The sequence below is a fragment of the Carlito syrichta genome, unplaced genomic scaffold, assembly GCF_000164805.1.
Source record: "Carlito syrichta isolate Samal-C Ts95f unplaced genomic scaffold, Tarsius_syrichta-2.0.1 Scaffold303700, whole genome shotgun sequence".
Classification (NCBI taxonomy): Eukaryota; Metazoa; Chordata; class Mammalia; order Primates; family Tarsiidae; genus Carlito; species Carlito syrichta.
Genome location: NW_007247796.1, coordinates 257301 through 265630, shown reverse-complemented (window position 1 = coordinate 265630; position 8330 = coordinate 257301). Strand labels below are relative to the sequence as shown.

At 39.8% G+C, this 8330-nt stretch overlaps 1 protein-coding gene across 1 annotated transcript in view; it reads right to left on the bottom strand.

Moving 5' to 3' along the window:
• DNAH5 (dynein axonemal heavy chain 5) overlaps window positions 1-8330 on the bottom strand; it is a gene marked incomplete at its 5' end in the record, with an annotated part of 277065 nt that overhangs the window by 11927 nt on the left and 256808 nt on the right. The window lies entirely within an intron of this gene.

Here is an 8330-nt window from a genome sequence, read left to right as displayed (position 1 = left end):
CTAATGATCTTTTGTATTTCTTCAGGGTCAGATGTAACTTCATCTTTTGTGTTTCTGATTGTGTTAATTTGGGCTGTTTCTCTCTTTTTCTTGGTCAGTCTAGCTAGGGGACCATCAATCTTGTTTATTCTTTCAAAGAACTAGCTTTTTGTTTTGTTGATTTTTGTATTATATTTTTCTCTTCTATGTTCCAGATTTTGGCTTTTATTTTGGTGGTCTTGATTCATCTGCTGAAGTTAGAGTTTTGGTGGTCTTGCTTTTCCAGCTTCCTTAGGTGACTTGTTAGGCTGTTAATTTGTGATCCTTCCATTTACTTCATGTGTGTTTGTAGAGATATGAATTCCCCTCTTACTATAACTTTCATGACATTCCAGAGATTTTGGTAAGATGTTTCTTTATTTTCATTTGTTTCCAGATATCTTTTAATGTCTGTTTTTATTTCATCATTGACCCAGGAGTTGTTTAGTATCATGCTGTTTAGTGTCCATGTCTTTGTGGGTTTGGGGGGGATCTTGTTGGTGTTTATTTTTATTCCACTGTTGTCCAAGATGGTGCATGGTAAAATTTTGATCCTTTTAAATTTGCTTATGCTTGATTTATGGTCAAGTGTGTGGTCAATCTTAGAGTACATTTCATGCAGTGATGAGTAGGATGTATATTCTGTGGTTGTTGGATGGAATGTTCTGTAGGTATCAATTAAGTCCATTTGGTCAAGAGTCACATGGAGGTTCCAGATCTCATTACTGATTTTTTGTCCTGATGATCTGTCTAGGATTGGGAGTGGGGTATTGAAGTCCCCAGCTATGGTAGTGCTAGAGTTGATATCTTTTTTGAGTTTCCATGCTTATTAGTTTGTTATTTATTTCCATCGCAGTATTCTTTACTGTTGTTATTTCTGTCATCAATTCCTTCCTATTTTCCTCTTGTCTCTCCTCAATTTTTTTAATTCTCTCTATTAATGTCTTGATGTCTGGGTTTGTTGCATGTGACCAGTCACTCTGGGGGCTCTTCATTGTTTGTGTTCCAAAGCCTGTTTTCTCAGTGTCTGACCTCCCAGGGGCTGTGTGAGCCCTATATTCTTCTTTTGGTTTTTCTTCATTTGTGCAGATTTTTTCTCCCTACTTTTCCCTTCCCTCCACTTCCCATCTTCTTTAATTATGTTATTCAGCAGTGGAGGGGTTGCTTTTACTTCTGTTTGTTCAATCTCCTATTCTTTCTAATGTATTTCCTCTTGCTTTGTTCAGTTCTGGAGTTGGCCTGTAGGTTGAGGGTAGTCCTTTTTGCAGTTTTGAGATTTAATTAAGGGGAGAGCTTGATTCAAAATCTCTCTGCAGATCCCAGTATCCGCCAACAGGTGTATGGATAGTCGGAAACCCACTTCCCACTGCCTTGGAATCTGTCCATGCAGTGGGGTTGTAGGTTTACTCCCTTGGATCCCCAGCAGGTGGTGCTATCTCATCGCTCCAGTAGACCTTTATCTGCAGCTGCTGAAGCCTGGAGTTCAGAGGGGAGGGAGCCAGCAGTGGTATCTGCGCCAGTGGTGGCCACCTCCCCATACACAGGGGGAGCTCCACAGGCCTAGCTCCGGGTGAGGGGCATGGTGTGGCAGTGGCAGTGGCAGCAGCAGCTGGGCAGTGGCAATCTCAGAAGATCCTGCTTGTGGGAGCTTCACAGTCCAAAGTCATGGGTCTGGCTGCCATATATTTCTCATGGGATGTTAGTTGCTAGATTTAAGGTCCAAATATTAATTCCTTATTTTTCTTATGAATTGCTGAAGAATAGCATTCCTTCATTTCTGTAGCAGTTTTTGTTTTTCTTCTCATAGAACATCAAGTTTTCATAAAAGTAGAAGATAAGAAGTTTTGCCTTCCACCAGTCCCAACAAGGCTTTTTAATATGGTATTTTAAATCACCTATGGGTTTAGCAACATATTGTTCTTGTGATCCTTTGGAGGGTGAGGTGTCCAGAGGCGGTGGGGAAGTTAACTTTAATCAAAGGTGGAAAAAGGCTTACCATAGCCGTTGGAGTTTCAAGGTCCTTTGTGGAGTTACTTCGCCAGCCAGAAAGTAAAAGAGTAAAGAAGGCAAGTACTTTGTCTCCCACCCTTACAGGTGCTCGTGGTCCAAACTTTCCTTTGGGGACCTTCTTGCCTCCCTAGGGAGTAGCACTAAGCAGAGACCATCAATTGTCTTCTGAGATCCAGCCCAGTCCATGCGGAAACTCAGAAATCTTGTCTAGAAGGAAGCAAAGAGTTAACCTTAGTCCCTCACCCAGTCGGGTCACAGCATTCTGATGTCTTTCCCTGGAGCCTTTCAGCATGCTGAAGTGTAACCTCAGCCAGAGCATTTAGTTGCAACCAGGTTCCAACACAGTCCACAGAGGGTCACCAGTTAGGAAATAAGAAAGAGAGAGAGAGACAGATCTCAGTGGGACCTCCAAAAATGTTAGGGTACAGACGGACCAGGTGAGGGTGGAGAGGTGCAGCAAGGAGTGCAGCACTACCAGAGCTGGCAAGCTGGAGGTGCACTGGCCTCAACTTTTCACTAAAGCAAATTCTCCAGACTTATGTTCCTATGGCCTTGACAGAGTTCCAGATTTACTAGCTGAAAGTGGGTCAAGTGTGGCAATCAGGAGCCAAGAGGTCTCCAACTCCCAGTAACCATATGTAGCCCCCCCACCGGTCCCACATGTGCACAGTCCTGGCTCAAGATGTGTCACAGGGCATCCTTAGATTCACTTTTTCCTTAGCAGGAAATAACCCCATTAGCCTCAGGGACCCTGAGACTCCTCCGACACCCTAATAGTGACCAGAGGTCTTGCTGTGTCCCCTCTCCCACTCCTCAGTGTTACAATCATTGTTTTACTGTCACATCAGCTACAGCACCGAAGTTCATTTAAAAGTATTACTCTGCTCATGTAATAAATCTATTAAAAAAACATATCTTTCTTATATCCTCCATTTTTGGCTTCCTTTAGAGGATCTAGAGTTTGCAGATGTGGCTTTACCTTTTTGGTAAATTTAGTACTATTGGGGTGACTTTTCCATGATGTCCTAGCAAGAAACATGAATTTAAAATTCAACAGTTTAGAAATGTTTCATTCAATTTCTAGAGTTGAAATAAATACCTAGACTTGCTCTCTTTTAAAGCAAATAAACCAGTCCTCTATCTATATTTCAATAATGAATTATTTAAACTGAGAAATTGCCCTTCGTATGAATATTAAAACTATTAACTATAAGAATTCTAATTTTAAAATGCTTCATTTGAACCATTTTTTTGACCATGAATTATGCTACACCACTTTATATCCTTTGGAGCCCTATGCAATTATCAAAATTAAGTAAAAACTAAGCATATAGCATGAAAAGAGTAATAGGAATATTAGTTACCCATCACTAAAGAAATACCTCTGCAACAACAAAGCTATTTGGCAAAACAAGTTTCCACAAACTTTCATTTAAATCAAAAAAGAAAGAACTAAAGTTTTTATTTTAATACTTTAAAATTAGTCTCCTTTTCCTTTGCTTATTTTATTTCCTCCCTTACCTGCTGCTAATGAGCATCACCACTGACTAATGCCCAGCAGGGTGAGTAGAGTTCTGCTATAAAAATCTGTTCTTAAATCATAAAGAATTGCCAGTATTATAAAATTATTACTTTATTACTAGCATGCTGAGATGTTCAATGTCAAATTGCCATGGATTTTTATAGTTTAGTCACAAGGGGAAAAAAAAGTGACACCTAGCTCAATTTGAGAAAAATTTTTCTTTCATTTTATAAGAGAAACATTTGCACAATATGTTGACTAGATGCAATGATATGATAAAGCAACATTTTTAAAATACTATTTTTGGCTAAAAGAACATTTGATTATTATTTCCATAAAATAATTACTGCCACAAGACTTTACACCACCCTGAAAACCAATAAATACAAAGCCACAAGCAGCATGCTTGCTTAAGCCCAGGCGGACACATCGATCCTTTCAGAGTCACCTAAGAAATATTACACAGCACAGTGTGCCAAGTAGTGTTGAAAACTTTTGTGTTCCTTATCTGATGTTCAATTCTCCCCTTCACAGACACCTCTTGATTAATTCTTTAGGCAGTGGTCCTCTCCCAGGGTAATCCTTGGCCCCTTCAACAAATTGCATTGCCTCTCTGAGCTTGTTGTCCTCAAAGCAAAGATAAAGTTTCTCTAGCAAATTGTTGTAAGGATTAAATGAGACATGGTATGAAATCCATCTATAACATGTTCTCTATAAACATCAGTTTTCTCTTCCATCCCCTACCCCCTCTACCTCTGCCTGAAGTATATCCTTCATGTGGAAGCTTTGTTATCCACCTGAACACTGCTGGCATCCAAATCTCCTGGAGTGAGCATGTCTTCTAAATCCCAGAACTAAACTCTTGGGAGGAGCAAGCATGGCATAAAATGCCTGGATTTGGAGTAATATAAACCTAGGCTTAAATCCCAGCTCTACTCTTCAGTAGCTGTTGAACTGTACACAAATCACTTAATATTTCCAAGACTTAGTACTTGCTAAAGCAAAGATAAAATATGAATAAGAATAATGGCCTTTCAGGGTAATTATAAGAAAAAAGTGGAATATTTCTATAAGATACCAGATGCAAGTCTAGGGGAACGCTTGGCACATCCCATGAGTTAAACAGAAAATTAGTTTTTTTTTCTTTAAAATTCATTTTGTGGTTGCTCTTATTGTTATTGCTGAGAGTCTACCAAACAACTCTCCTGAATATATTATAAGCAGCTCTGCACCATCTTGCCAAAAACTAAGTACAGACTAGTTATCTTTCTCAGAGACATTCTCCTCATCCTATAGTGTTCACTGGTTGAACACAAACAGATTTGCAGTCATTGTTCTAAGACAGACTAAAAACTTTCCAAGTGAGTAGGTATTAAACCAGAGTCAAGGGATAGACTCTGGGGAGATAGGCTTTCCAGGACCCAAGAAATCTGGGACAGCCGTGCTGTTCAAGGACAGATGTGCATTGTTCTTTCCCCCTTCCCACCTCTGCAGGAGAATGTGGTTCTGCTGGCATTGAGTTTGGTTCAAGAATTGGAGAGTCCACTGTAAATCATAGATAATTTGTTATATCCATGTCACTCCTTTCTAATCAGAGACAAACAATTGACAGGCTTTGTTCTTCCAGAATGGTAACATCAACTTAAATATAAAAGGGTAGTGGCAGAACAGTACGCAGGCTTCTTCTTCAAGTGTGCCAGTAGCTTACTTAGACTGACATGAAAACTGATCCTGGCAGCTGCATGCTCCAGTGGAAACACAAATGCCAGGAGAAACTACATCAAGATAGGCTGCAGTGGCTCCTTCTCTGTGATGTCATCCCTTTGCCTTTAAGATCCCTGTGCTTTCTTTTCTTTCCTTTTTTAGAAAGTAGGATTTATTGAGAAGACAGAAAACCTCCCACAGTGAGAGGGGACTCAAGGGGGTTGCCCAGATCCTTGTGTTTTTCTATGTAAGGGTTTTATCCAGCTAATTGATAACCTATATGCACTGATGCAGATGAAAAATCGAAAAACCTTAAGGCCATTCTCAATTCTCTCCTTCCTCCTCTCACCCACAGGATGCCCAGTTCTTCTCTAGGTCCCAGACATTGCTCACATCCACCTCACCCCAGTTCTCCCCTCACCCCTCTTTGCCGCCTCAGTCATATCGCTTGCTAAATTGTTCCAACAGTCTCTCTCTGGGCTCCTTTCATCTCAGACACCCCTTTTTTATTCTCCATTCTCACTCCTCATGGAAATTCATCTTCCATAAGGAAAATTCTGGTCACAACACTCCTCATGCAGCAACTTCGAAATCTTAAAAAGCTCAACCATACCCCTCATGCCTGGACATTCTCTCCCTTGCCATCCTCAACTCCTGCCCATCTCCTGTGTCACACTTAACCCCTTGCTTATCATGCCCAAAATGCGTCATGCCCTCTCATGCACACTTTCTGATTTCATCCCTCCTTACTCTTACCCTTCAGCATTGTTCCCCAGTCACCCACAGTTTCTTTCTGTTCCTCAAACACATCATATCCATTGCCACCTCATGCTTTTTCACTCTTCCCACTGCTCCTGAAAATTTTTCACTCTTCCCACTGCTCCAGACCCTTCCCATCACTTGAATCTCAGTCCAATGTTCCTCATTGAACATTAAATCATCTCACACTCTAGAGTACCATGTGCTCCGGTTTGAATGTCTCCCCTAAAATTTCATGTATTGGAAACGCAATCCCCAATGCAACAGCATTGGGAAGTGAGGTCTAATAAGAGGTGATTGACTCCATGAGGTTGAAAGTCTTATAAATGAAGAAATGTCACCATCATGGGAGCAGTTATCACAAAGATGAATTATTATAAAGCAAGTCTGGCCCTTGGTGCTCCTCTCTGTCTCATGTACTCACTTCCACCTTCCTCCTGTGACCATGTGATGACTAGATGCTGGCACCATGGTCTTGGGTTTCCCAGCTTCAAGAGCTGTGAGTCAAATAAACTGTTGTCTATAACTTACCCAGTCTGCAATATTCTGTTATAGCAACATAGAAAGGACTAAGACACCATGGATATGTTTTCTGTAGCGAAACAAGATCTATCTGATATCAGAATGTTCATTTCTAGTCAATTCTCACTATTATAGTTACATCCTATAAAGTCGCCGTGAACACTGAATTAACGAATGCTGAGCAATTTCTCTTAATCTCCAGCAAGCCTCTGATTACATTTCCATCAACCAATCAATACATAAATGTGTTTTATATGTGTTTCTGCTTAAGGATGCTTTTTTAGTAGATATTGTTGATTCGTTAACATTGAACTCAAGGCCAAAATTCATGCCTGAAGCAAATTTATCTAACATACATTTTTTTTCTCCATAAGGCACATTCTGGCTTTCTGGTACTCAGAAACAGTAGACAGCACTCGAGAACTATACTTGGGGGCCATTTTGAACAGTGAAAAATACAAAATTTGAAAAATATGCATTAAATAGACCACAAAAAGGATACTCATTTGCAGTATGAGAGTTAAAAAAAGAATGCAGAGTTGGGAACATAGATGTTATCAACTCAAACTTTTTTCTGCCCTATACATGTCTGTGAATGACCATGAAAGTTTCACCAGTATTAATTTGGAGGTTTCAAAGAAATTTTAGCATGTAGGCAAATTCACAAATACAGAAACTGCAAGTAACAGGGCCGGACTATATTTGCTTCTTGTATGGATACTGCTCTCTCTTTGAGACTGAGCTCCATGAGAAAGGGTAGTCTGCCTGCTCTTTTTTCGTTGCTGCATCCCTAACACTAGAGCTGTGCTTGGCAGATGGTCAGTGCTAGATAAATAGTTAATGAATGACCAAGCAAGCTAATGCTATTTCCCTCTGCTAAGAAAACTATTTCTTATAACACTCATTCTCTTCCTCCAAAGCACATCTCAAAAGCAATCTCCCTGGACCTCCCAGACATACTTATGTTTTCCTTCTAGGCTCCCTGAGCATCCTGAATGTATCTCTATCATGGCATTTACTAATTTCTATTTAAATTATTTATTTACTTATGGGTCTCCTTCACCAGATTATGAGTCCCTGTGGACAGACTCTGGTTCATAATGATCTTTGCATCCCTAGCACCTTAGTATCTAGCGAATGTTTGCTTATAAACTAAATGCTTATAGTTTATAAACTTTCACTTGACCCATGTTTTTAAATATGTTACTTATGTAAGGACTGAGAATACCACCAACAGTCTTTTAAAGAGAGATTAGTTTATCCTTTTACTATTAGAATCTTTTGTCCTAAAAGTCCTAAGAAAGTAAAATCAGTATTTTCTTGAGATCTACTAACATCACTATTTCTAGAGTTCACAGTTCATGGTTCCAAAATGAACAGGATTTCTTTCATGTACTGAAAGGTGGTTATTGCTGAAGAGATGTTAGTTGAGCAAAATGCAACAAACAAAACTTCCAGAAACATCAAGTCAACAATGGAAAACAGTTTAGGTACTTTGAGACTTGTCTAACAGAGCTTTGATAATTTTGTCAAAGTAGACTAACACGTGTGTTTCATAGAAATGTTGTTACATTCAAAGGCTGAAATAAGAACTGAGCATTCTACTGTTAGTTGCAGAGTTAAGTCCAGTGTGATCTGAATTTCACAACCTGCCTCAAATCTCCAAGCTAGTAGAGCCAAAACCTCCAGGTGAGCCCTGTGCAGATCCACCTAGAAAGTATCCTTACCTCCGCTCATTGTCACCACATCATATTCACTCTTCAAAACCTAGCCCAGGAACAAATACTCCTAAGAA